General features: G+C 45.5%; 1 protein-coding gene across 5 annotated transcripts in view; it reads right to left on the bottom strand.

Annotated features, from left to right (window-relative positions):
- Positions 1–27,147, bottom strand: part of IQCK (IQ motif containing K) — a 130,975-nt gene that overhangs the window by 40,170 nt on the left and 63,658 nt on the right. For 4 of the 5 annotated variants that reach the window (XR_015061143.1, XR_015061144.1, XR_015061145.1 and 1 more), the window contains one exon: positions 5,457–5,559. The exons of the other annotated variant lie outside the window; for it this stretch is intronic. The gene's annotated coding sequence lies outside the window, so the exon portion shown is untranslated. The remainder of the gene's footprint in view (positions 1–5,456; positions 5,560–27,147) is intronic. 5 annotated transcript variants of the gene reach the window in all.

Below are 27,147 nucleotides of genomic sequence, written 5' to 3'. Positions count from 1 at the left end.
CTACTTGTTGCTCCTTACCTGCAATCAGGATGAAATGTTTAAGATATGAGGTGATGTCACCCAGACATTCAGTTGCATTGAATCATGGTCTGCAAGGATTATCTCAATTGAATTGCGGGGTTGCACAGCCAAGGTATTTGGTGTGCATTGTATATTAGAATAACTAAAGAGGTTCTTATTTAACAGCTCCTATACATTGACGACTGATAACGGCATTATCAGAAAAAAAATACTCCAATGAAACTTGCCAAGCCTTGATCTCTTGGAGAGTTTAAAAGTTCAGGAGGAAGTCATGTTTTTGAAAAGCTGAGAACCTCTTTCGACCATCGACATATTGCACATCAATCAGAAAAATTCCTGTTTTAAAAGCCCGTTTTTCCAGGAGGGGAGAGGAAGAAACAGGACCTGGAGCTTTAATCTAGCAGTTCTAACAGTCTGACATCAGGAACTCTTTCGAATAAAGTGTGATGGATAAGGAAGGAGCACACAAAATTATATATATATATATATATATATATATATATATATATATATATATATATATATATATATATATATATATATATATATATATATATATATAGTAAAACATACATACAGGGTGTTCCAAAAAGACCTGAACAACTTTGGCTGTTAATATATTTAGTAGCACAAACGATACAATGATACCCTTTATTTTATATGATACAGAAACTCAGAAAGTTTTCTTTATTTTCAGGTCTGGTGGTTTAATGTAAAATAAAATGGCGACTCCACGGGAGAAAGCTCAGTGCGTCGACTGGTTCATCGAGACGAGATCCGACACGCAAGTTCATTTCAGTACGAAATATGGAAGGAATCCGCAATCGCAGACCAGTATCTGAGAGTGGTACAAGAGGTTTAAGGAGACTGAAAGTTGTCAGAAACAGAAAAGTACTGGTCGACCAAGCACAAGTGCAGCAGATGTTGGACAAGTGTGTGAATCATTTTAACGAAGTCCCAGAAAATCAATCCGACACACGTCCAGCGAACTGGAACTACCAACCACAACTGTATGCAGGATTTTGAATAAAGCCTGAAGCTTTATGCCTATAAGGTGCAGATTCTGCAGGAATTCAAAGCAAATGACAGACCAAAAATACAAGCTGTTTGCCTTGGAAATGCTCATTCGCAGAGAGGATGATGAAGATGACCTGAAAAAGGTCATGTTCACAGACGAAGCTTCCTTTCATGCATCGGGGAAGGTCGACAGGCACACTGTGAGGATCTGGGGCTCTGAAAACCCCCACGTGGTCATTGAACACAGTGACAATCCAAAGGTCAATGTGTGGTGTGTCCTCCATGACCGCTTGGTGGGTCTGTTTTTATTTGCGGAGGATACGGTGGCTATAACAATTTACATGAACATGTTGGAAGGATTCACCTTCTCACAGATTGAAGGCCTTTAACCCAATATCATTTATCAACAGGATGGCGCTTCCCCTCATTAGGCCTTAGTCATTTGAGTTGTGCTGAATGAAAAAATTCAAGGTCACAGGATTGGCCGAGACGGACCAACCGCCGAGCCCCCACGTTCACCAGACATAACCAACCTTGATTTTTTTTTTTTCTGTGGAGGGTTTGTCAAAGATGTTGTCTGCAACACCAAGGTGGAAAACCTGCAGGATCTGCATTCTCGGATCACAGCTACATATACACAGTGGACACAAACATGCTGAGCTGAACATGGCAAGAACTCGTATACTGCGTTGAGGCTCTGCATGCGACAAACAGAGCTCACATTGAAGTGCATTAATGGTGTGCACAAAACTGTCTGAGTTTCTGTATCACAAAGACAAAAGAGTATCATCGTGTCATTTGTGGTTGTAAATACATTAACAACCAAAGTTGGTCAGGTCTTTTTGGAACGCACATACTTTTTGAAGTATGAGAAATACATATGATAGTACACAGTAGGAGCAAATACCTCACAACAACCACAATCATGACAACAGAAGCAACAACAAACAACAAGTACATATTGTTATGGCTGTGGAAATTCGCATTACACCATGAAGGGCCCGTAGGTGAGATATCTCTAAGTACATGTGTAGTTAGCCCCAAATCCGTTGTCTAGTGGGAATTTATGTGATTCATTCGGGCTGCGACGCTTTGTGATAGCCGTTTTTCTGTTGCATCGTTATTTTGAACCAACCATGTCTCAACCGCCATCACACAACAACCACCTTAACCACCACGCCAGCCATCATCACCAACTACAACCATGCGCCAACCCTCAGACAACAACAACAACAACGCCAACAGCCACGACCTTTACCTTCACAACTCAATCCCGCAAACATCGCATCACCGTCATTCCCAAACGGCACCATAACCATCAAACCACGACCGATAAACCCTCCACCACTCTCACCTCTCTTCTTCTACGGCCATTCCCGCACCACCTGTGAACACTGAGCGCCGGGCTGTCTTGGGCTCCTTCAGCGATACGCACCGAGCCGCGAGTGCAAATAGCAGCCTTTCCGAGGGAGAATTCGGATCAAGAACGCTACACGCCCACTTCTGATCCGTCCAATTAGCAAGCGAGGAGCGGCTTGGCCCCGCCTCCAGGCGCATTTGTGTGAAATCGATATATGCAAATTCTAGGATCAGGGGAGGTTCACGCCCACTTTTCCTCCGTCCAATGGGCGAGCGTGGCTCCGCCCCGAGGTCATCCTGATCCGGATATTTGCATATTGTTTTCTCCTGCCGGCCTATAAAACGGCGAGCGCAAGGCGAATCGTGGCAGAGTGTGGCAGTAGCAGAGTGTGGCAGTGGCAGAGTGTGGCAGTCGCAGTGTGTGTCGGCAGGGCAGAGTGAGTCGAGTCATCAGTGTGGCAGAGAGTGGAGTCGGGTGGCGAAGTCATCGGTGTGGCATCGAGTTGGGTTCTGCAGTCAGCTGAGGAGAGTTGCGGGAAGAGGGAAAGGAGCTCGGGTCCGAGGCGAGAAGGACGGCGGTCAGCGACGAGGTCGCGGTGTGAAATCGCTCATCGCGTGACCCAAGCCAGCCAGCCATTCTCCCTCCCCCAGGGCATCAACAATTCCCCCTTTTCCCCGCGTTGAGATAGTGCAACAAGGGGGCCCCGTTCCCACCCCACTCCAAACGTCGTGACAACGAAACCCGCCAAGGAGCACGGAGTCGGGGCACAGCCACGCGGCCACATCTGCGGCTCGTCCGCCAACGCGTCACGAGGATGCGGGTAGGACCCCCCCCGGTCTCGCGAACCTGGCCGCTCCTCCAGGTCACGCGCACATATTGGCCTCCAGGCCTGTCTGCCCCCTTGTCTATGAGGGTGGTTTCTTTCCTTTGCTTTTGAGTAAATGTGTGTTGGCGCCGTCTGTAAAGTAGAACTGTATAAGTGTTGCCATGTGTGCGCATATTCGGTAGTAACTCTGCGTCATTGTTTCTTTTGTTTTAACTGCTATATGTGCATTTTGACTGTTTGGCTGTATATGTGTGCTTTCCGTGTGTCGCGTAATAAATGTGTATTGTGTGAACTGTTTTCCCGTTTCGCTTCGTCTTTTCTTTATTGACCCTCCATCCTGCTTCACGTAAAGGGTTCGTAGTGGGCTTAATCCGCCCGGTAATTAATCTGAACCGTCCAGGTCAGAGATAACACCGCTCGGTTATCCCGATAGCACGGAACGGGCCGCCCAAGCGGCCTGTGTCCGGAGTCGACCTGCGGCGAGGTGCGATCGCCCGGTCGACCATTCGCGCAGGTACTTAGGTCGATCAAATTTGGCGAGCGACCCTATCCTGCACGGGTGGGCAATTGGCACGATCGTGGTGAGGTTAAACCCCCACCCGTGACAAGCTCCCGGCGTTGGTCCGAGAGGGTCACGACTGAATTGTTCGTCCGGTGGGCGACGTGCCGCGATTCGAGTCACGTGGCCGTCCGCACGCCGGCGGGCGCGAATTCGCAACAATATTATAAAAGAGTATTTTTCGTATGCTTCACTTCATTTTACATCCGCATTGAGATTCAGAGATAGACATGCAATGTGTTTGTGAAATACAACTTTCTGTCTATTGGTTAAACCTTTCAGTGAAGCAATGGGTAGGCACGGCTAGTTATTCATCAAACTGGTGTAAAAGCTCATCAAAAATGACGGGTGGTGCAGCCTCGTGAGCATGCCAAAGTCTGAAGCCTCGGCCTAGTGTCATGTGTGCTTATAATCTTCTTTTTTGTGTTAGACAGCCTACGGATGTAAATGAACACTCGTTTTACTCTGCATGCATTGCACATCACATTCAGTGAATTTCACCAACCTGTTCCTTGTATTTATTGTTATTTTAAAAAGGCTTTTGTACACCGCTCTTGAGGCTCAGTTTAGAAGTCACCGTCTATAATTCCAATAGAAGAGACATAATTACCCTTTTATGGAAAATGTTTTTGGAGTTTTTGTTTAATCCTCAAAATAGACCGTAGTCAACACACAGTCGTGTTAAAAAATTAGACTTTAAAACCCTACTCAAATCGTCCTTCTGAAGGGGAACAGACAAATACACAAATATATACACAATGTGTTTTACGGAGGTCGATAGTAATGCTGTTCCTAAAGCTTTATATTAGCATTTGAAGGACGTTATAAAGTATTCCACTTTCTACAACACGTTGAACTATATTATATAAAAACATCCAATATTCTACAACACCCCATACTATAGTTGCCGACTCGACCGCTTTTTGTACACTTGAACAGCCGACCGATTTTATTGCCAATTTCACAAAAAATAAAATCTCATCTAAGTTTTTGATAGACTTTCATGTTGCATGATAAGGTGTCTGCCATTATATCCACAATCTCATTGCATTTGATTGGTGCCAACAACGATTCAAAGTATGTGGCAGTAAATGACAAATGCTGCCTGTCCCATTTACAAGCATTATTGACCCGTGAAATGTAGGATGTTTCTTATTGGTTGACTGACATTATGTAACTCAGAGCAAAACATTGCACCAAAAAGAACCGTACCTGTGCTATGTTGGCCATATGCACTAGTGACTAATCGCATGTACACACACACACACACACACACACACACACACACACACACACACACACACACACACACACACACACACACACACGCGATGTTGGCCAAGGCGAAGACAGGACCTACTAAAATTGTAGTGCTCGGTCCCAAGCAGCTTGTGACATGAGGTAATTTCAGTCGATCGACTGTACCTCCTAGAGTCTGTATTGGAGAGTAGGGCATGGCTAAGTCTAAGTTTATTTTTAAATTTGAATTTAAATTTTACTCATTAAAACATATAGTATGTTATTAAACGTAAAGGCCAAAACATATTCAGAAGTTACATGACAAAACAAAACAACAAATTCATCAATAAAACATGATTATTCTACTTTAATTTTACATAAAAGAGCATCTGAGAATGTACAAATTTAGGGTTGAAGTTACAAAATTTCCTTACCATGGAAGGGGGGTGGGGGGAGGACACTGCATTCCTGGACCCTCGCACCATGGATCATTTCCATCCTTCCTCTTTTTCTTCGCTCAATGTTCAATGTTGGCAACTATGTGACACACACACACACACACACACACACACACACACACACACACACACACACACACACACACACACACACACACACACACACACACCTCAATTTCACGATAAACAGTGTAAGCAGGGTGTTCCACAAGCACAATGTCCTTTACTCATAAATGTTGAATTGGAACTTCTGAAACAGTCATATTTGTTCAGCTGTCAATCACAGTTCCAGACAGTTGTGTTGCTCCTCTCTGTGTGAACATGAAACATCTTAAGAGGATGTCTGTTGAACAAACATAGACCGTTGATAGTCGAGTTGAAAGTAGAACAAATACAATTTTATTTCATTCTCTTCTTTGTAAATTAAAGCTTTGCAAATATTTGGGCAAATCAAACAACAACAATGTCCTCTCCATCGAATCAAGCAACGCAGATGTCGTCTTTCCAGTTATATTGAAATGTCCCCACATGGTGGAGCCAACGGTATTATAAAAGATGTTTATACTGCCAATCAATATGAAAAATGATCATCCAAGACAGGCCAATAGGTATACTTACATAATATCTAACCGATAATAATTGGACCATGTAGGCACAGCTGAGAAGGATGCCCATGCGGATCTGATCTCCCATTTACTTCATAAACAGCTGGACATTAAGGAATACGGAACATCCTGCTTGCAAAACAAAGTTGTTCAACCACATGTACTACAGGTTGTGGCAATCACAACCCTCTTTTTAGCATTTGCTGAAACATAATGGTGTGGCTAAAAATCAGAGAATGATGCAATAAAAACTGGGTAACAATGTCATGAAAACAAAAAATTATGAGTTTATAACTTATCAAGAAGATATGGAATACCATCCCGTGTGCTGTTTCCACCATTCCACTTGTCTCCGCAATGGTGAGAGCTACCTCTGCCATCATGATTTGCCATTTCCATAATCTGCCATGCTATCATCATCCTGCATGAGTCTTACCTCCACCACCAAGAGTCCTACCTCCACCACCAAAAGTCCTACCTTCACCACCAAGAGTCCTACCTCCTCCACCATGAGTCCTATTCTCCACTATCACCAGTGATCAGTGCTATCTCCACCACTGCGAGTGGTATCTCCACCATTGCTAGTATCTGCGCCATTGTGAGTGTGATCTGCACTATCGCGAGTCCTTTTTTTGGCCATCGCAAGTGCTATCTCCACCATCCACCATGCTAAATAATTTATGATGAGAATACGGAGAATAATTAATGCCACATGTCAAAGGGCAAAGTCATAGCAACTATAAATAGCCTTAAAGGCAGTCTGGAATGGTGGAAACGGCACATGGGATGGTATTCCATATCTTCTTGATAAGTTATAAACTCATAATGGGTTTAAAAGGCAGTCACGCCGGGTTTTAAAAAAATATCTTCCATGTTTCTTAATTTATTTACCACGAGCTGGGGTACTCGGGTACTACGAGTTGCCCATTGCTGTTCTAATCCAGTTGGCATTTTGAAAAAAAAAATCAAATTTTGTTTTTTTTCTATTTTTTGGTGTGGGCCTAAAACACTTCCATACCTCCACTAAGGAATGGGGATGGGGGTCGTTTAGTATTACCTTTCACACAACTACAAAAGCTTTGGCAGTATCATCATCATCATCAGCTATTTTCAGTCCACTGCTGGACGAAAGCCTCAGCATGTTGATGCCATGTTGCTCTGTATTTTGCTTTGTTGCTCCAATTGACTCTTCCCCAATATTTGTCTGTTTCATCCCTCCATAGGTCTCCAAGTTGTTCATATTGTTGTCCACCTGTTATCTGACCTTCTGCTAATGTGTCCCGCCCATTTCCATTTCCTTAGTTTGATTCTTTCTTACATATCTTGAGTTTTGGTTTGTTCTCTAACCCCTTTATTTGTCTTTCTATCTTTACACTGGGTGTTCCAAAAAGACCAGGACAACCTCTGGTTGTTAATATATTTATAACCACAAATGACGACAGCCTTTGGTTTATATGATACCTGATGACTCCATCTTTACTCATTACTTATCGGGTTCCTTCTGATGACTCCAACACTACATTGTCAGTGAAACCCCTTTTTCCCTTTGAATTACTGGGAACAATGCAAATAGCGTCTTCCGTCATCGAACCGGCAAGCTGGTAGCAACAATTCGCATTTATTGCCAAATCTGATGTAATTTAAATGCTCCAATGATGGTGAGGTACTCCATTTGAAACTGTTCGTTTGATATGTGTAGCTTTTTGATGCCTGGAGTACCGTAATAAAAAATTATATTGGAGTCAAAGCCAGTGACCAATTCGAAATTAAGAGTAGGATTTATTTTTCGTTCCTTTTAACCTCCACCACCGAAGGTGAAGGGGGTTATGTTTTCACCCCCCTTTCTGTCTTTGTCTGTGTACAGGATATCTCAAAAAGTTGTGTACGGATCTGGATGAAATTTTGTGGACAGGTTGGGTGTGTGACGAGGATGAACTGATTAGGATTTTGGTTTAGATCCGGTTCCGGATCTGGATACGAGAATTTTTAAAGTGATTCTTCACCGTTGAGAGATAGGACCAAAGACGATATATAGCACGATATCTCAAAAAGTTGTGGACGGATTCGGATGAATCTTGGTGGACGGGTTGGGTGTGTCACCACGACAAATTGGTTATATTTTGGTGGAGACCTGGATCTGGATCTAGATACGAGAATTATTTAATTTTTAAAGTGATTCTTCACCATTGAGAGATATGGCTCAAAAACGATATATAGTGTACTGTATAGCATGATATTTCAAAAAATGTATTGGGCCCAATATGTTCTCATGGTTCAGGCATTGCGTGGTGGGGGTATGTGCTCTACCGAGTGCCCTTCTCGTTTTACCTGTTTCTTTTTCATTAAGTTTGGTTAGAGTACAAAGCAGATGCGGACAGGCTTTGCGTTTTTAGATGCTTTCTTTTTTAAGAGTCTAGTAAATTTTGAAATGGGTTATGTACTGTTTATATTATTAATCCTGTCCTTGTCCATCTTTTTTTTATTTTCCTCACAAACCCCATGGGAGCATTGAGAGTGAATAATTATGTTAGTGCTTCAAAGAATCCTGAATGGTAACTACGGTATGTTCGTGGAGGATGTGTACTCTTGGACCAGAATAGCACGTGTGGAGGATGTGAACTGGATTTTACCCAGAGATGACGGGGTTTTAAACAGAGTTGTACCCATGCAGGAAGGTACAATTCTGCACCGACACTGCAGAATTGTACCCAAGCGAGGAAAGTATGGCTGAAGTGAGACGAGGAACCAAGAGTGTATGTCGTGGCACCGGAGGGTGCGGCTGAGAAACTGGAAATGCTGCTCAGGAGCCAGGAGGTGGTATTTGAAGGTGTTCCTGCTTCTTGTGAATCCTAGGCACTTATCAGGTTCTGAGGATCTCTTGAACTTCTCGGCCTCATCATCAACCATGAACTTTCCTGGGCTGACCACAAAGCCAAGCTTGTCTATAAAGTCTACAAAGCCTCAAAGTATACAAAGTCTTTACCATAGCTCAATGGAGTTCTGCTCCTAACTATGGGCTGACTCCCCAGCATCACATTTGTCTCTCTTGGATTTTGTGGAATCTAAAGCTCTCAAAAATATTGGACTCAAAATAATGAAGACACAGCACAAGCTCTGTTTCTTTCAGGTCACGGGTAGGTTGGTGGTCTGTTTTTTACAGCTCCTTCTCAAATATTGCTCCCTCTGCTCTCTCAGTCCCCCATCCATCCCTATTTACTCTTGGATGTGCATGTGTTATGAATTTGGAAGCCTCTTGCACACAGACAGTCAGCAGTCTCCACAGTTCAGTTATTTCGATAAGTATGTGTTTATAGTTAGGGTCCCGTCCCTTATGTCTAATGGGAATTTCATGTGTGTGCTGCGGGTTTATTTCTTAGTCAGGGTTTTTTTTTTTACAACAACAGCGGCACCGTCGCCTCGCTCCACCGATGCCATAGCGCACGTGTTTCTGGCTGCGGAAGTGGGTGGGACCCCTCGCTCCAGAGCCGACTCTGCCCACGAGGGCAAGGACGCGCCCTTCGTCCAATCAGGAGGCTCATCGCCTCAGAGCCGGCTCCGCCCACGAGGGCAAGGCACGCCATTCGTCCAATCAGGAGGCTCATCGCCTCAGATCGGGACTCCACTCAGAAAGGTGGGAGTTGCCCCGCGTACCCTGGGCCTGTCCAATGAGGGACGACCAGCGAATTGCGCGACGCAACCGTCCAATCAGGAGGCAAGTGGCCAGCGAAGAAATCCCTCCCACCTCAGGGGAGGACAGTGATCGGTGCGTTCTGTCTGGCTGTCTGGGTCTGCCTCGCCTGGTGTCGTCTGATTCCTCTGGAAGCTTTTTCGGCCTTGATCGCCTGTCGCCTCGTCGTCTCTCGCCTTGTCTGCCTTCGTGCTGGCTGGCGTCCGTCGCTCTATCCCTCGTCCCTGGTGCTTGGTGCTGCGTTGAGGCGGTGGGTTCGAGTCCCGCCACCGGACAAGCTCGACCAGACCGCACGAGGCAGACAGGTGCAAGTGCAGACTCTTGCCCTCAGCTCGCCTTCCCTCCCGAGCTGAGGGGCCAAATAAAGGCCGAAAACACCATTTATTTTGCATCCATAGGGTGTGTGCGTGTGTGTCTGTAGGCCCAGTCTATAAGCAGCAATTGTTTAAGTGCCTTGTACATTACTTGCATTCCTTCTTGATAGTCGGTTTAACTCTGCTCTTTTTGTGCTCCCCTGTCCCATTATAAATAAACCCCGATTGTTCAATGTACCAGCACATTGTCTGTCACTTTCTTTCATTGGTTTAGCACGGTGCGTATTGGGAATTAGGGAGGCCTTGTTGCTGTAATTGTTCATTTGGACCGATGGATATTGGTAATCCCCGCTCGGTTTACACCCGGATCGGGCTCGGTAAACGGTCCATTCCGCCCGAGGTCCGTCGAGGGTGTGGTTTTCCCCAGTAGTTAGACGACGTAGATACTTAGGTATATTTAAATTAGGCAAATAACCATACCCCACGCCGTCAAAATATTGGCGACCACGATCCACTAAGGGACCCGTGTCCCTTGGAGTTTTCCGAAGGTTATGACCTGCAATTCCAGGTGTTCGGTGGGAGACGGCTCTACTGCTCCACCTGGCAGCTGTTCCCCGCCACCAACCCCCGGCCCACAACACATGTTCTTCCAGTAACCTCCTCCTGGTTAAACTTCCAAAATCTAGGCCAACTGCACACCTCAACTCTTATTCCTCACTTTTACTGTCTGTGGAACCACCTTCCAGGCTGTTCTGTCTCAATCTCCTCTCTAAGACTTCAAGGAAGCAGTGCGCCACCATCTCTTGTTATCCCAATTCTGTTCCACGATCATTATTACCCCTCCTTTAACCTTTCCTAACCCAACCGTCTTACATACGAGTTTCAATCTTTCTCTCCTTCTCCCTTTCCTCTTATCCTGTTCGCTCATTCCCTTGATGTTTGTCCAATTATCTAATCTACCTTGCTCTTCCATGAGCCTCACTCCTGTGAAGAGAAATAAATTAAATTCAACTACTGCTCTGTTGCTTTTCCAGAAATATGGTTGCAGCAAGCCTGAAGACCTGGTTCATGATATGATTTGCAAAATGCTTTTACCTGAACACAACAGCATTCCTCCTACTTACTGAGCAGGTCAGGTCAGGAATGGGAACATGCGCCAGAGCAGCACGTCACTGCGTCCACTTTCCGGGGGTACTCCAGGGGCCTCCGTCTGGCCATCCCCCTGGCAGATGCCTGGCCCATCCTCATCTCCTTGAGATACTGATCAACCTGCTGCAACAACGAGGCACGTGGTTGGCTCATTGGCCTCCTCCACTCATGAGGCTCCCTCGCTGAAAGAATCTGGTGAGTAGGATCAGCGTCAGGAAAACGAGCCACATGTCCAAACAGCCACAGCTGACGCTCATGGACTATACAGGAAACAAATCTCATTTAAATCTCTCTCAGCAACCGCTCGTTGGACACAAAGTCTGACAAGCGATAGCCAAGGATTCTCTGAAGAGACCTGGTACCAAAGGAATTAAGTTTCCATCTCGGATCCCTGGTCAGAGTCCAAGTCTCACATCCATAGAGCAAGATTGGAAGCACCAAGAACCTGAAGATTCGGACTTATGTCCTCCAACACAGGTACCGACAGCACAACACCTTATGATCTAGGGAATCCATGACTCCCCAGGCCCAACCCAGACATCTGTTGACCTCTGGCTCACAGCCAGGAGAGACATGAATATCGCTGCCAAGGTAAATGAATCTCTCCGTGACCTCAACATCCTCACCACAAACAGGTACAGCCAGGACAGCAGCATCCAAGATGTCATTGAAAGCCTGGATCTTAGTTTTGACCCAGGAAACCAATAATCCCAGCGGCTCCGACTCCTCATTCAGCACCTCGAGTACCCCAAAAGGATATCTCGAGTCTCCGCAAAGATGACTGCATCATCTGCGAAATCAAGGTCAGAGATCTTGACATTCCCAATCGATGCACCACAGCTTGATCTCTCCGACATCCTCCCCAGAATCCAGTGCATACAAGTGCTGACAAGTGTGGGGGCCAGTACACACCCCTGAAGATCTCCAGTAACAATTGGAAATAAGCCAGAGATGGTAACACCACATCTGACAGCACTCTCAGTACCAGAGTATAGTTCAGACATCATATCGATCAGTTTTGGTGGCACCCCATGAAGACCAAGAATCCTCCAGAGGGAATCCCGATTCACTGAAACAAACGCTTCACAGAGATCAACATAGGTGGCGTGTAGTCCCTGCCGAAACTCTCATCTGCATTCGGTGAGGACCTGAAAGGCAAGGATACGGTCAATCGTTGACCTCTTTGGTGTAAAGCCTGACTGCTCTGGACACTGATGCTCAAGCAGATGGTGGCGAACCCCATCAATAATTATCCGAGCAAAGACCTTGCCGAGCACTGAGAGTAGCGTCACCCCTCGGTAGTTGTTGCAGTCTTGGCGATCACCCTTCCCTTTCCAGAGAGGGACAACAAGGCCCCTCTTCCAGTCAGTTGGGATGATGCCTGTTTTCCAGGCAAAGCACAGAAATGCATGCAACGACATGAGTGCATCATTTCCACCAGCCATGAGAAGTTCAGCATGGATGCTGCAGATCACGAAAGCTTTACCCCATTTCAACTGGTTCACCGCAGCCTGTGTTTCCACAAATTATGATGACCACAGTTGATTGGACGGTCAGCAATAGGGATTCTAACACCCCTGACATCCAACTCGACAGCTGGTGGGTCAACCTGGTACAACCACTCAAAGTAACCGGCCCAGTGGGCCTTGACCTTGGACTCCTCTGTCAAGAGCCCACCACCCTCTGCTCTAACTGCAGTACACCGAGGGATGGCCTTGGACGAACGCAATGCGTGAATTCCCCTGTAAGCAGAAAGAGAATCACTTCACCACAGGTGATGCTCTACCCCTCACAGATTCCTCGCACATAGGCCTCCTTGTCCACCCTTAGTGCACGTACAGTTTTACGCCTCAGCTCCCTGAACAGCTCAGCTTTGCCATTCAGCCTGGCCCTGCGACTCTGGTCAACGGTGTCCAGTGTCCCTTGAGAGACAAAATTCTTCTTCACCCTCTGGTGAGTTCTAAGACATCCACCGGCAACATCAAGGATGGTAGTCTTCAAGGCTCTCTACAATTCTTCAGGATTCCCCAAAGCACCCAAACCCCCCAAATCTCTACTCAGCATGTTCGCAAACTCCTCAGCTAACCTCTCATCCTTGAGCTTGCCAACATCCAGCCTCGGCTGGGATGGTACCATTCTCCTTGATTTAATTTGCAACTTGAGTTGCTACAACAAGCCGGTGGTCAGTGTTGAGGAACTGAGAACTCGGTCGATCCTGCAGTTCCGGATCATCCTCCAGTGACCATCAACAAGCACATGGTCAATCTCCTTTGCCACACTGCCAGTGTTGGAATGCCAAGTCCAGCGATGAGCTGGTGGGTGATGAAACCATGAACCGGCCACCCTAAGTCCATGACTTCTTGCAAAGTCAAGGAACTTAGTGTTATTCTGGTTCATAGTTCCTGACCCATGGGGACCAACACACACCTCATAACCATCCCTATCAGTTCCAGTCGATGCATTGAAATCCTCCATGACAAGAAGTGTATCTCGTCTGGGGCACTGATCAACCACAGACTCGAGCGTGGCGTAGAATGCTTCCTTCACAGTGAGATCACTTGCCTCAGTCTGAGCATATACAGAGACCAGGGGAATGACACTCAAGGAGTGATGAATCCTTTGTCTTATAATACGCTCATTGACTGGTGTTACCTCAATTATCATTGGAGTCAGCTTATTGGACACAGCTACAGCAACTCCTTGGGCATGGCAACCATCAGAGTGACCAGCTCAATAAAAGGTGTAACCACCTGCCATGATCTCGCCGCAATCCGGTCTCCTAACCTGAGAGAGTGCTTCAATACCGATGTCCAAGAAACTTGGTGGGGAAGATGGTTTAGTCGCCGACAACCCTACCATAGAACAGATTAGTCCAGGTTTACATGGTACCTGTAGCAAGTCACAGATCTAGTCTGACCTGACCTGACAATAATAATTACTGAGCAGTTTACTCCCTCCCTATCGAGTGCAGCCTATAGCTGCTGGTTGCATCATTGGTTGGGACGCGGCTATGGTACTCATTTTATGAGCTATGGTACCAGTACACTGGTACTCATTTTGCTGACCTCGGAAGGATGACAGGCTGAGTCAACCTCCTGGTGTATTTTTAATTCAGTGGCCAACAGGGCTTGAAGTCAGGACCCTAGGATCCCAAGCCGCCACCCTAGCCACTAAGCCAACACCAGGCTTGAGCAGTTTACTGCAATGGTAAAGTATTTTTGAGCAGTGTTGGGTCTTACCAGGGTGTAGGTGTTATAAGACGTCTCACATATCCCCAAAACGGCACCTGTTTTTCATCCTGATTATGTCAATCAAAAAGGATGGCAATCTGTAGTCACGTCAGCTGCTGTACATGACTCGAGTGTAATTTGTGAGGTTCATGCTTGATTATGAAGCAATTGTGATGCCTGGGTTTTAAGTCATTCCAATTCACATCTGGGAGAGCATATCAAGTGGCCATCCAACACCACATCGCAGGCCATGCAGGATAATTCATATGCCACGATTGAGGATGCAGTCTACCCAATGGAAAAATGGTCAATGAAGGACTTCCGTGAAACCGGAAGGCGAACAGAGGCAAAATAACCTGCAATTCATGCATGGTGTGTTGTGGGAGATATGTTTGGTAGGCCAAGTGGTCGATGGAGATGCTGAGTTAAGGCAACTTTATGAAGGCCATTGAGTGGAAACTTGACTGTCTGGTTATTTAGGCAGAGAAACATTTCATGACTTGTCATGAACACACTGACACTGAGTCAAATTGTGGAATCAACAACCAACAAAATTATCGGGTGTCCAAAATGGCCTTTCAAACTGCATATAATTCCAGTTGAAACCACTGTTACGGTTGTAGCAATTCGTAAACCACCATTCAGGTCCCATAGGTGAGATATCTCTGTAAGTGCATGTGTAGTTAGCCCCAAACCCGTTGTTTAGAGGGAATAAATGTGATTCATTCGGGCTGCGACGCTTTGAGATAGCCGTTTTTCTGTTCTATCTTTATTTTGAACCAACCGCCATCACATAACAACCACCAACCACAACGCCGCTTCACAACAACAACAACGCCACCAGCCATGACCTTTACCTTCACAACTCGCTCCCACATCATCGCATCATGCCATTCCCAAATGCACCATGACCATCAAACCACCACCATAAACCCTCCACCACCCTCACCTCCCTCCTTCTACCGCCATTCCCGCACCACCTGTGAGCACCGAGCGTCGGGCTGTCCTGGGCTCGTACAAGATACGCGCCGAACCGCGAGTGCAAAATGCGGCCTTTCCGAGGAGAATTTGGATCAGGAATGCTACACGCCCACTTCTGATCCGTCCAATCAGCAAGCGCGGGGCGGCTTGGCCCCGCTTCCAGGCGCGTCTGTGTGGAATCGAGATATGCAAATTCTAGGATCAGGGGAGATTCACGCCCCTTTTCCTCCGTCCAATGGGCGAGCGTGGCTCCGCCCCCGAGCTCATCCTGATCCGGAAATTTGCATATTGGTTCTCCCTCCGGCCTATAAAACACCAGTGGCAGAAAAGCGGAGAGTTTTGGGGCAGAGAGAAAGAAGAGTTGTTGCGCAAGAGTTGTTGTTGCGAGGCAGTCAAGTCGGGTTGGAGCGTGGAGTGGAGTCGGGAGGCGAGGGCGTCCAGGTGGTTTTCTGCAGTCGGCTGAGGAGAATTGGGGGAAGACTCCGAGGAGCTCGGGTCCGAGGCAAGGAAGACGGCGGTCGGCGACGAGGTCGCGGTGGAATCGCTCGTCACGGGACCCAAGCAAGCCAGCTATACTCTTTCCCCAGAGCATCAACAATCCCCCTTTCCCCCGCGCTGAGATAGTGTGAAAAGGGGGCCCCGTTCCCACCCCACTCCAAGCGGTGCCAACGAAACCCGCGAAGGAGCACGAAGTCGGGGCACCGCCGCGCTGCCACATTTGCGGCTCATCACGAAGACGCGGGTAGGACCCACCCGGTCTTGCGGACCTAACCGCTCCTTCAGGTCCCGCGCAAATATTGGCCCACAGGCCCCGTCTGCCCCCTTGTCTTTAAGGGTGGCCTTTTCTTTTGCTTTTGAGTAAATGTGTTGTTGGCGCCGTCTGTAAAGTAAAACTGCGTAAGTGTTGCCGTCTGTACGCGTAGTCGGTTGTAGATCTGCATTGTTGTTTTTGTTTTAGTTGCTTTATATGTGCATTCTGATGACTGTTTGACTATATGTGTGCTCTGGAATAAATGTGCATCATGTTGAACTGTTTTCCCGTTTCACTTCGTCTTTTCTTTAATTGAATCTCCATCTTGCTTCACGTAACGGGTTCGTCGTGGGCTTAATACGCCCGATAATTAATCAGAACCATCGAGGCTGACGATAACACCGCTCGGTTATCCCGATAGCACGGAACGGATTGCTTAAGCGGCCCGTGTCCGGAGTCGACCTGCTGAGAGGTGTGATCGCCCGGTCTACCATCCGCGTGGGTACTAAGGTAGGTCGAGTTTGGCGAACAACCCTATCCCACGCGGGTGGCCGATTGGCACGATCGTGATGAGGCCGAAAGGCCCACCCGTGACTAGCTCCCAGCATTAGTCCGAGAGGGTCACGACAGAATTGTCCGTCCGGTGGGCGACGTGCCGCGATTCAAGTCACGTGGCCGTTCGCACGCCGGCGGGCGCGAATTCGCAACACCACAATCAGTGCCCACTGTATTGATAAATAATTGTTGATTTGAGGATTTAAAAAGAATTGTTTAGTTTTGTTAAGGTTGGTACCATACATTTAAAGTACATCAACTATCGATGGGGTCAAACCTCAGCATACTACTAGACTACAGTGCAGGAGCTCTCAGCACACTCAACATCCCCTGAGTTGGAAACTCAGGCTCCTTGAAGGTCCACTCACGAGGATGGAGATTAGGTTGTCCTCGTTTTCTTCCCTTTGCATGGTATCCGCCTTCTTCATACATTCAATAAATGTTGCCATTCTGAAGATCTTTGCTGATGATGGAGTGCGGCCACTCTTGCAGCATTTCCAGTGCTTCGTTACCAGACCCTCAAGATCATGAGGACATTACATTATGCATGAAGTGTGATGATGTGAATGAGGATGTGTTTCATGTTTTTTTTTAAATCTGATGCACATTTCTCTCTATAATGGAGTAGATGCATTTATGACAATATAAATAGCGGAAATAGCACCACCTTTGGTATGATCAGGTATTACAAATCAACTTCCTTTATCTCCTTCAGAAGACAATAGAACCTCCTCAAAATTCTGATTATGGAGTATGATATGTTGTGATTAATAAAAAAAATTATTTTAAAAATGACAAAAATCATAAAGTGCATTTCCAAGAATGGGCCACAGCACATTGCCCACCACAGGTGGGCCATGAATGTTACTCCTGCCTGGAGAGTGGGAGCGCCTATGAGTAAGTATAACACAGCACTTTGTAAATAGGCAGCGTGAGACTGCCTCATGGCCGAGAGGCAAATGTTACACACGGGTACTGGGTGTAAACTTTTCCTACATGTTAGACATGTTGAAACCCTTACTTCTGAGACTCTCCCCGGCTTTTTCACATCATAATAACAGCAATAACCATTCCTTTCAGGTGGTGAGGCACACAGGGCTTCCGAGGCAGTTTCATTTGTCGAAGAAGTATAGTCCTGGACGGGTCACCATTCCGACGCAGGATACTCGAATGGATTATTACCCCCAGTAAGCTGGTACTCATTTTGCCGACCTCGGAAGGATGACCGAGTCAACCCATCTGATGTTATTTCAACAGGACGACAGAGGCTCAAATTCAGGACCCTAAGATATTAAGCCAGCCACCTTAACCTTACTTCTTCACATAAGCTGACCAAATCCAGGCAGCCAACAGCAGTGCAATCCTTTTCCCGCAAAAATGAGTTTAAAATGTTACAATAAAAGCTATTTTCGAAGTATCCACTGCTCCGCTTGTTATGGTCTTTTAATCCCTGGTAATGTTTTAACTTGTTTCTTTTCTTGCAACATTGTACTGCAGTCTTCGTTATGCCATGATTCATCAAGTCTTGCAAGAGCTTGCAATACACCCATTTTGTTCTGACTGCTGGAGCTCAGCTGACACTGACTGCACTGTTTCATCAGACTGCAAAGCAACTAACATTTTCACCTGCAAATGAGTTTCCCAATTCACCGATCTTGCTCTCTGGTACAACCAGGCTGTTCTCTAATCCGAGTCATCTCTCGTGAAGACGTAGGACCGTGGCTCGGTAAGCACCAATCCGGTCCTGAGTATCTGGAGCACGTAAATCGTGCTGCTAAACTACCCCCTCCTGGCTGGTCGGAGTAGGAATAAACGCAACTTCACAGCCAGCCCACATGGTCCAAATGATCATTAATTGGACACTCTGATTCAACTTTAACATTTAAGCATCAAAGCAAAGTTGCTCCTTGGATGTATGTCAGCTATATAAAAATGGATGATGTAAGACACAATATAGTAGGCATGCAAGGTGCTGTCTCACTATTACTTAAGCAAAATTGTGTTTTTTTAATCTCCTCTCCTGTCCTTTCTGTGCGATGGAATAGCAAGATGGTCTTCAAGAAGTCTCCTTCGTCTCACGTTAACTACACCCAAAGCCTACCTGGTGTTATTTCAACAGTGCAACATGAGCTAAAACTCAAGACCCTGTAAGATCTTAAGCCAGCCACTTTAACCATGAAGCCAATACCAGGCTTTTTATTTTATTGAATAAAATCCATCCATCAATTGGGACCATACTCTGTGCAGAGCGTTGGTGCTGCTTAAGCAGTCTCCTTGGCTATTGGGCACAATCCTGGATGGGTCGCCACTCCGCCACAGGATACCAGCATGCTAGCACTCATTTTGCAGACCTCGAAAGGATGACAGGCAGAGTCAACCCCACCTGGTATTAATTCAACAGCTGAGGGGGATTTGAACTCAGGATCCAAGAATCCCCGGATCCCAAGCCCACCATACTAACCATTAAGCCAACACCAAGCTTTATATTTTATTCAATGATGGAGGACACTATATGCAAGGCTGGAGCTGGGTGTAATACCTTGTTTCTGATTATTCCACGAATCCATCATTCCGCTCCCCTCCCGTCACCTCAAACTGCTTTCCTCCAACAAAATGTACACAAAAACAAAAGTGCCAAAACATATTGCACCACTCCTAATCTACTGACGTCAATAGGAAAGGAAGCGCTACCTCTCTGCCTCCTGCACAGCTGCATGCTCAGCCTCCGGTCCTAGGAATCGCTGGTTCCCACAACACTAGCCAAATGCATGGCAAGCACCAACGCAGCTTCTCACACGTGTCATGACAGGAATAGACTTGAACAAAGCTTTGGAAGTTTCCTTCATAGCCTGCTATTTCGGAGATGTTTTCCTCTTCCACAAATGCAAATCTGCAACGTTTACAGGGAAATCGTACCGAGCTATGATAACCCAGCATCAAATCATTTCTTCCACTGAAATATTCAAACATGCTCAACTGAGATGATAGCTTTCTCATTGCAAAGAACTCGTATTAAGAGCCATCGACATCCAGGTTCCATTCAAAGTACTGGAATCGATTTCCATCACAATGAAAATGTTGCCATTAACGAGGAGAAAGCTATTTGGCCTGGCGTTGCTGATATCTGGCATTGTTGGAGGCACCGCTGTTGGAGACAGCAAGCCAGGCCAGATAACTTTCTCCTTGATTATGGAAAATGTGTTGTTCACGTATGGTGCCCAGGACAAAGGAATGTGAAACAACTTCCTATTTGTGCACAGATCAAGTTTGCAGAAAGATGAATGGTGCATATGCCAATTTGTTTATTAATTTAGCGATCATAAATCGGATAATGCACCATTGTCTTAAGAACAGACCATAACCGATCTACGTCTTGATTAAATCAATTTAACAGATATGATGAAAAATGTGTGATGTGCATGGGTGTCCAGGTAGCATGCAGCTGTGCAGGTAGACAGTTGAAGGTTTTATTGTAAAAACCTGTTGTGGTTCAGGTAGTGATCAGATGATGGTTTAGCTTTCAATCTCGTGACACTCAAGATGACATGTACAGTAAATACAAAAGACAGATTAAAAAATGATTTTGTTTCCATTGCAATGAGGAGATGGCCTAAGTGTGAGTAATTTGACACTCATCTGAACCAAAAACCTGCACATTGTAACTTGAGGGGATCCATCTTCATGGAGGCAGTACTCCCCAACGCAAAACGGGCCCTCTGTAAGTTAGGACAGGAATTTGGAATTTGGTCAGGGTGCCCACGATAGCTTGCCTACTCTTCATCAAGGACACTTTGGGATCTTTAACGTCTTCCAACTAATACCTCGCAGATGGGACGTTCAAGTTAACAGGTAACACATTCATGCCTCGACCTACCTGTGAGACACTTGCATGACAGTTCATACCTGGGTTGATATTCAAACCCAGGTTAGATGGCTCTAAGGCAAGTGTGCTTACCTCTAAGCCATCCTAAGCCATTCAGGATCCCACCTACCCTCAGTATGCCTACCACCTACCCTAAGCCAACCCACCTACCCTCAGTATGCAAACAATCGTAGGAAGTAATAGCGACTAACATTTCGAGTGTTATCCCTTCGTCAGAGCAATAGAACTGAGGAAGGGCTAATGTTCAAAACGTCAGCGTTTCTATCGTTCAAATTGTCCGCAGACGCAGACTGATACTCGTCTTGACAAAGTCTTGTATTCCTTTTTGACAGAAGTGCTATAATGTTTGGCTTTTACTTCCTAGTGGAACAGAAAGGAAACTGGGAATCAGGGACAAAAGAGAAGCGACTGACATCTGCGAGATTATCAATTTCATAACTTTCTTTCCAAAAGAAAAGATACCTGGATTACTTTGAGTTGGCCCAGTGCTAAAGTTTTCCATTGTATCAATGGTGGTGAATGAGCATAGGAGGATATAATCGATACATGAGCAAATTCCAACTTTCATGCTGACAACATTGATTATTTGAGGTCGTCATATACTAAGATGAATTCCTCGACCTTTACAATACATCAAAACGAGGTTTGTCTTCGTGTGTACATTTACACTAGTTTGAGTTATACCAGTTTAGGAACTTGTTCCAAGCAGGGTCGTGGTTGCATCGTTATATCAATGGACACTGAAAATGCATCTCAAGTCATTTACTTTGTAACCTGGAACCTCACGTAAAAAAATTTAGGGTTCCAGGATATGGATATGGAGAGAGGAAACTCGTACATTGCTAACATATCGGTGAGCATGATTCAAGTTTTGAAGTTTTATGGATAAATGTGATGGAAAAAAAAGGTAACGCACACTTGTGCTGAATAGTCTGTAACAAAAGTGGGTTACGGGTCAACAACTGTAAAAGGATTGTGGTGATGTGATGTTAAACAACAGGGAGAATCACTTTGCAGATCATGTCTCCTATCAGTCCCAATGAACGTTCTTATCCCTTTATTTGGGCGGTGTATAATGGCATGTTTATGCTTGGTGTTGGCTTAATGGTTAGGGTGATGGGCTTGGGATCCTAGGGTCCTGAGTTCAAATCCCACTTGGCTGTTGAATTAATACCAGGTGAGGTTGACTCTTCCTGTCATCCTTGTGAGGTCGGCAAAATAGGTGCCAGCTTGCTGGTATCCTGTGTCGGAGTGGTGACCCGTCCAAGATTGTGCCCAATAGTCAAGGAGACTGCTGAGGCAGCACTAACGCTCTGCACAGAGTACGGTCCCAATGGATGGATGTATAATGGCATGATCGGTGCTGAAAATAATAAAGATAACCTGATGTACATATATGAAGCAAAAAACATGCGTACGGCTTATGTGCATATATCATACATCGTGGTTATATACCTGGGATCATTCCAATTGCACTGGGCATTGGATTAACACCCAGGCCTAATCCCTGAAGCCTGCCCATCTGTGCTGCATCATGCAATGGTGGCACATGATCTTATTGGGGTGGAGTCAGGCCAGCTGTCCAGCCAATGGGTGCAAAGCAGTGGGGTGGAGTCAGGGTAGCTGAACACTGACCCATGTGTATGTGATATTTTCTAAGTTTAAAAAGGGCATAACTCTTTGAAATATTGATGAAATACCTTGAAACTCGAATTTGTTCTGTAAGTTATCATAACAAAGTCATACACCACGTTTCAGTTGAATATGTTACAGGGTATGGGGAAAAAAGGTCTGAAAAACCACAGGTGGGACGGACGGACAGACGGACAGACAGAGAGCAATCCAATAGTCCTCTCCAGTGAAACCGGTAGGGGACTATTGATACAAAAGTGAATTCAACATCGTTTATTGAACATATTTGAAACCAGGGTTATTAGAAAAAAACAGGTTAAACAAGCTTGTGCAGTTGTGGTGTCAGTGCAGAATCAAACAATGTCACAAGTCTCACCGGTTTGTTTCCTTTTGTTAAACTAGTGCGTGCCCGTACGTGTGTGCCCGTACGTGCGTGGGCGTACGTGCAAAAAAAAAAAAGAAAAAAAAAGAATTGTGATGTCATAGCACAGTGTCCTGTCATTGGTTTGGTAAATAAATGCCCATAACTTGGGAACCACTTGTCCGATTAATAACAAACCTTGAAAAGGCAGATACTCAGGTCCCCAGCAATATACCTGGCAAGTTTCAATTAGATCGGACCAGTGCTTGTCGAGAAACAGCGGTCACAGACAGACACACAGAGATTGCTGGAATTATAGATAGATGTACAGTACATCACATCAGTAAATCACCAGTGATGAAATATAGCAGATTGTGCATACTCTCGAGAGCAGTGGTTTTCAAACTTTTTTTAGTGGCGACCCAATTTCAGAACCTCTCTACATCGCGCGACCCAAAAGATTCAAAACCCAATTCATAATATTTAAGATAAGATTTCATATGACACAAGAAAATCTACTGTTTACTTTATTCACCATCGTCATGTTTTCATAGACGAGTAAACAGAAAATAGCCGACAGTATCCAAATAGTACAGTTGAATGTTTCAGAAGTTTAGTCCAAATGACATTTAGATATATCAGTGAGAAGGATGAGCCTGTTTTTCTGAAACAAACGTCTCTATTCGTGGAGAAGTAGATGACAATGCCAGGATCATATCATGCTCCATTTCTAGGCGATTTCTGTACTTTGTTTTAATCACCACCATGGTGGAGAACGACTGCTCACAAAAGTATGATGAAGGATATGGCATGAGAACCTCAATGGCGTGCCATGACAGGGTCGGGTACGACGGCAGCATTTTGCACCAGAATGTCGACAACGAATTCGTCCACGCAAGAGCCTGCGCTCCTGAATCCTGCTGGAGCTGTACAAGCTCTTCCTGTGCTGTATCATCTTCATCAGCAATCGAGTCCAGTGGAGCCGTGAAAGGGTCCCGAACGACAGAAAAGGACTGCACATCCAGCTGAGGGAAATAGTGCTCGAACTGTTCAATGAGCGACCGAAGGTGACGTGCTATCTCCCCAGAAAGACTGTCGAGCTCAGTATCATCATACTGGCAGGTCGTTAGATGCTCCACCAGACGGGGGAAAAGGCTGAAGCGCTTAACAGCTGCTTTGTCTGCCAGTAATTTTAGAGTCGCCAGAAATCCGCTCATTTTGTCGTGAAAAATCATGAGGTTGGCGTCTTTGCCTTGGAGGGAGCGGTTGAGGACATTGAGACGTTCAAAGATGTCAACGAGATAGCACAGTTCTGACAGCCAAGAGTCCGACTCAAGCAATGCTACCCATGCTGTTTTCCCTTGTGTGCGTAGGAACTCCTTCAGTTCATCTTTGAGCTCGTAAACGCGCAGAAGAAGGTTTCCTCGAGATAACCATCTGACTTGAGTGTAGAATAGTAAATTCTTATGGTCAGCGTCCATCTCCTGGCTGAATAGCCTGAATAACCTAGTGTTGAGGGCGCTCGATTTGATGTGATCCACCATTTTTACGACTTCTGAGAGCACGCTCTGCAAGGTTTCTGGCAAAGTACGAGAGGCGAGCGCTTCTTAGTGAATCATGCAGTGTACCATGGAGGTCTGAGGAGCCACCTCAAGCAATTTAGCCTTGAATCCAGAACGCACTCTGAACATTGCTGGCGCACCGTCTGTTGTAGAACCGAGCAACTTTCTGAAGTCCAGATCATGGTCATGATAAAACTGCTTGACTTTCCCAAAAATGTCCTCGCCTTTGGTGGCCTCCAATGGTTTGATGAGCAGAGGCTCATCGACAAAGTTATCAGCCTTTATGAAGTGGACCCAGACGATGAGTTGCGCGTACGATGCGATATCAGTGGACTCGTCCAACTGTATGGCGTTCCACGGCGATTCCTTGATCTTCTGTACGACCTGAGCCGTTACATCCAGACTCATATCTTCAAATCTGCATTGGATGGTGTTATCAGAGAGGGGTATCACTGCCAGTTTCTTCGCCGCTTCCTCCCCAACCATCAGAGATACCATGTCCTTTGCACATGGCAGCACGAGTTCTTCCGCAATGGAGTGAGGCTTTTTAATCTTGGCAACATGGAGCGACACTCGATACGAGGCCTCTAATACCCGAGAATTGGTCTGATGGCATGTACCCTCTCTGTCAAGACGCGTATTTTTGAGTGCAAGAAGTTTCCTCTCAAAGAATGATCTCTCCTTATCCTGATAAGGCGCATGTTTTATAGTCAAATGCCTCTGCAACTTATTTTGTTTCATAGACTCCGTAGAAAGCACTTCGAAACAAATCACACACTGAGGCCTCCGTGCCCAACTTTTATCCACCACGTAGTAAAATCCAAGGTCCAGAAATTTATCCTCGTAACAACGTTCTCGAGATTTGCTGGTGGCCGGTGCTGCCATCACAAATAAGGTCTCGAGTCGTACGTGCAGACGTGAATAGACGTCAATGATAGAGTCAGAGTCCGAGTCTGAGAGGCCGTGGATCAAACCACTAATTTCCCACCAAAATGAACCGCCCTTCAGCAAGCCCGCGCATCGGCTGGATCCCATTCCAAGCGTCATGTTGCACCGGTTCCCATACTTTGAACGAACCGTTTATATTACATCCCGTAAAAGCGAACACCGATCGAAAATAGACAATTTTTTTTCGCTGCAAGCGGACGCCCGCGACCCCACAAAATTTGCTCGGCGACCCCTCTTGGGGTCGTGCCCCCGGGTTTGCAAAACCAAGCTCTAGAGGATAAGGTGATCCTCAGTATTTTTAGATCCTCGTGGAGGATTTCTAAGTCTTACTCACGTTGTTGTTCTTGTGGACTTTTTTGTTTCACAGCCTACAGTTTTCATCGAAACTTCCTGAAACTTGGCATATATATGTAAAAAAATACCCCGCGCAGACAGTAACCATCTCCGATTTTGAAAATTCCTCCTAGAAAAAAAGTTATGACGTCAAAATATCTCCGCTAATGGAAATTGCCTAAAAAATTATCTGCGAAACTCGGCAAGCTTTTTGAATTCTGTTTGCGGGAATTGAACAGGGCATTGGCAGGGATGAATTACCACACATATGATACATCACTATGACGTCATATCAATTTTTATGACGTAATTCCTATTTTTTGACATTTTTTGTTATACAACCCAGAGTTTTCATCGGATCTTCGTGAAACTTGCCATGTATATGCAGAAAGCCCACACGCAGGCAGTAACCATCTTTGGAAATTCTTCCTAGAAAAAAAGTTGACGTCATAATATCGCCGCTAATGGAAATCGCCTATATCATTATCTCGGAAACTAGGCAAGCTGTTTGAATTTTGTTTGCGGGAATCAAGCCGGGCATTAGCACAGATAATTTATCGCAAACCTGATACATCACAATGACGTCATATTCGTTTTTATGACGTCATCATTAAAAGGACAAGGATCTTAGCTCATTTGAGCTTGTTTATCATTGTCTCGATACGACATGGAATGTATGTATTAAATCAGTATATGTCTCCAAATGTCATGTACCCAACCCATACCTCTCTGTCATCACTTACCTAACTCATATTCACTGCCACCTGGACACTGTGTCTTTTTCTCACAAGAAAGGAGGGAAAGTTGTGGCCAGCCTTGTCTCTGCCTCGGTAATGGGCACAGATCGAATCAGTGCCTGTGCTCTCAAATCCTGCTTTGCTGTTCTTGCTCATCCCCTGTGCTGTCTTCAGTCTGTCCTTCACCTTTGATCACTTCCCATCTGTTTGGAAGACAGCCAATATCACTCCGATACAGATCCTCTAAAATGCACGCTGGTAAGCTTACTTCCAACAATAAGCAAAGCCATATAAATCCATCATTGCAGCTGACATCATCTTTCTTTTTTTTAAATATCTTGATGTCTGACCATCAGTTTGAATTCCATCCCAGCTATTAAACTTTCAATGTGCTGCTGCTTCTTTGTCAAAATTGGAAGGAGACTGAATCTCAAGAGTTAAGGACAGTGTGTCTGGGCATTTCTCAGGCATTTGACAGAGTTTGGCACAATGCTCTCCTTGCCAAGCTTTTTGAATACGATGCAACCTTATTTCCTGGCTTCCTGCCTTCATCCACTCACATAATCAGCACATATCTCTCAACGGAACCATCTCATCTATACCCTCTCAGTGAAGTCTGGAGTGCCCCAAGGAAACGTCATCGGCCCAGTCCAGTTTACCGTCGACATTAATGAATGCCCCGATCTCTGAGAAACTCTCCTTTATTATCCATACATGAATCCACATTCTAACCATACAATTCCAGCTCTCATGGACATGCAGATAGCAGCACATTCCCTCTCTGCGAACCTGGAAAGGATCAGATGCTGGCCCAACAGTTCGAACATGTCTTTCTTTCTTTCATGCATTCTCATCACCTTTCGGGAAAGATTTTCAAACTACTCTTCTTATTGATTACTGTGACAGCTGATCTCTTCTGGGCAGACCATATTATATAT

This window comes from Eptatretus burgeri, chromosome 8, assembly GCF_056783735.1.
Source record: "Eptatretus burgeri isolate ZD-2024b chromosome 8, Ebu_testis_v1, whole genome shotgun sequence".
Classification (NCBI taxonomy): Eukaryota; Metazoa; Chordata; class Myxini; order Myxiniformes; family Myxinidae; genus Eptatretus; species Eptatretus burgeri.
This window is presented reverse-complemented; position numbering and strand designations above follow the sequence as displayed.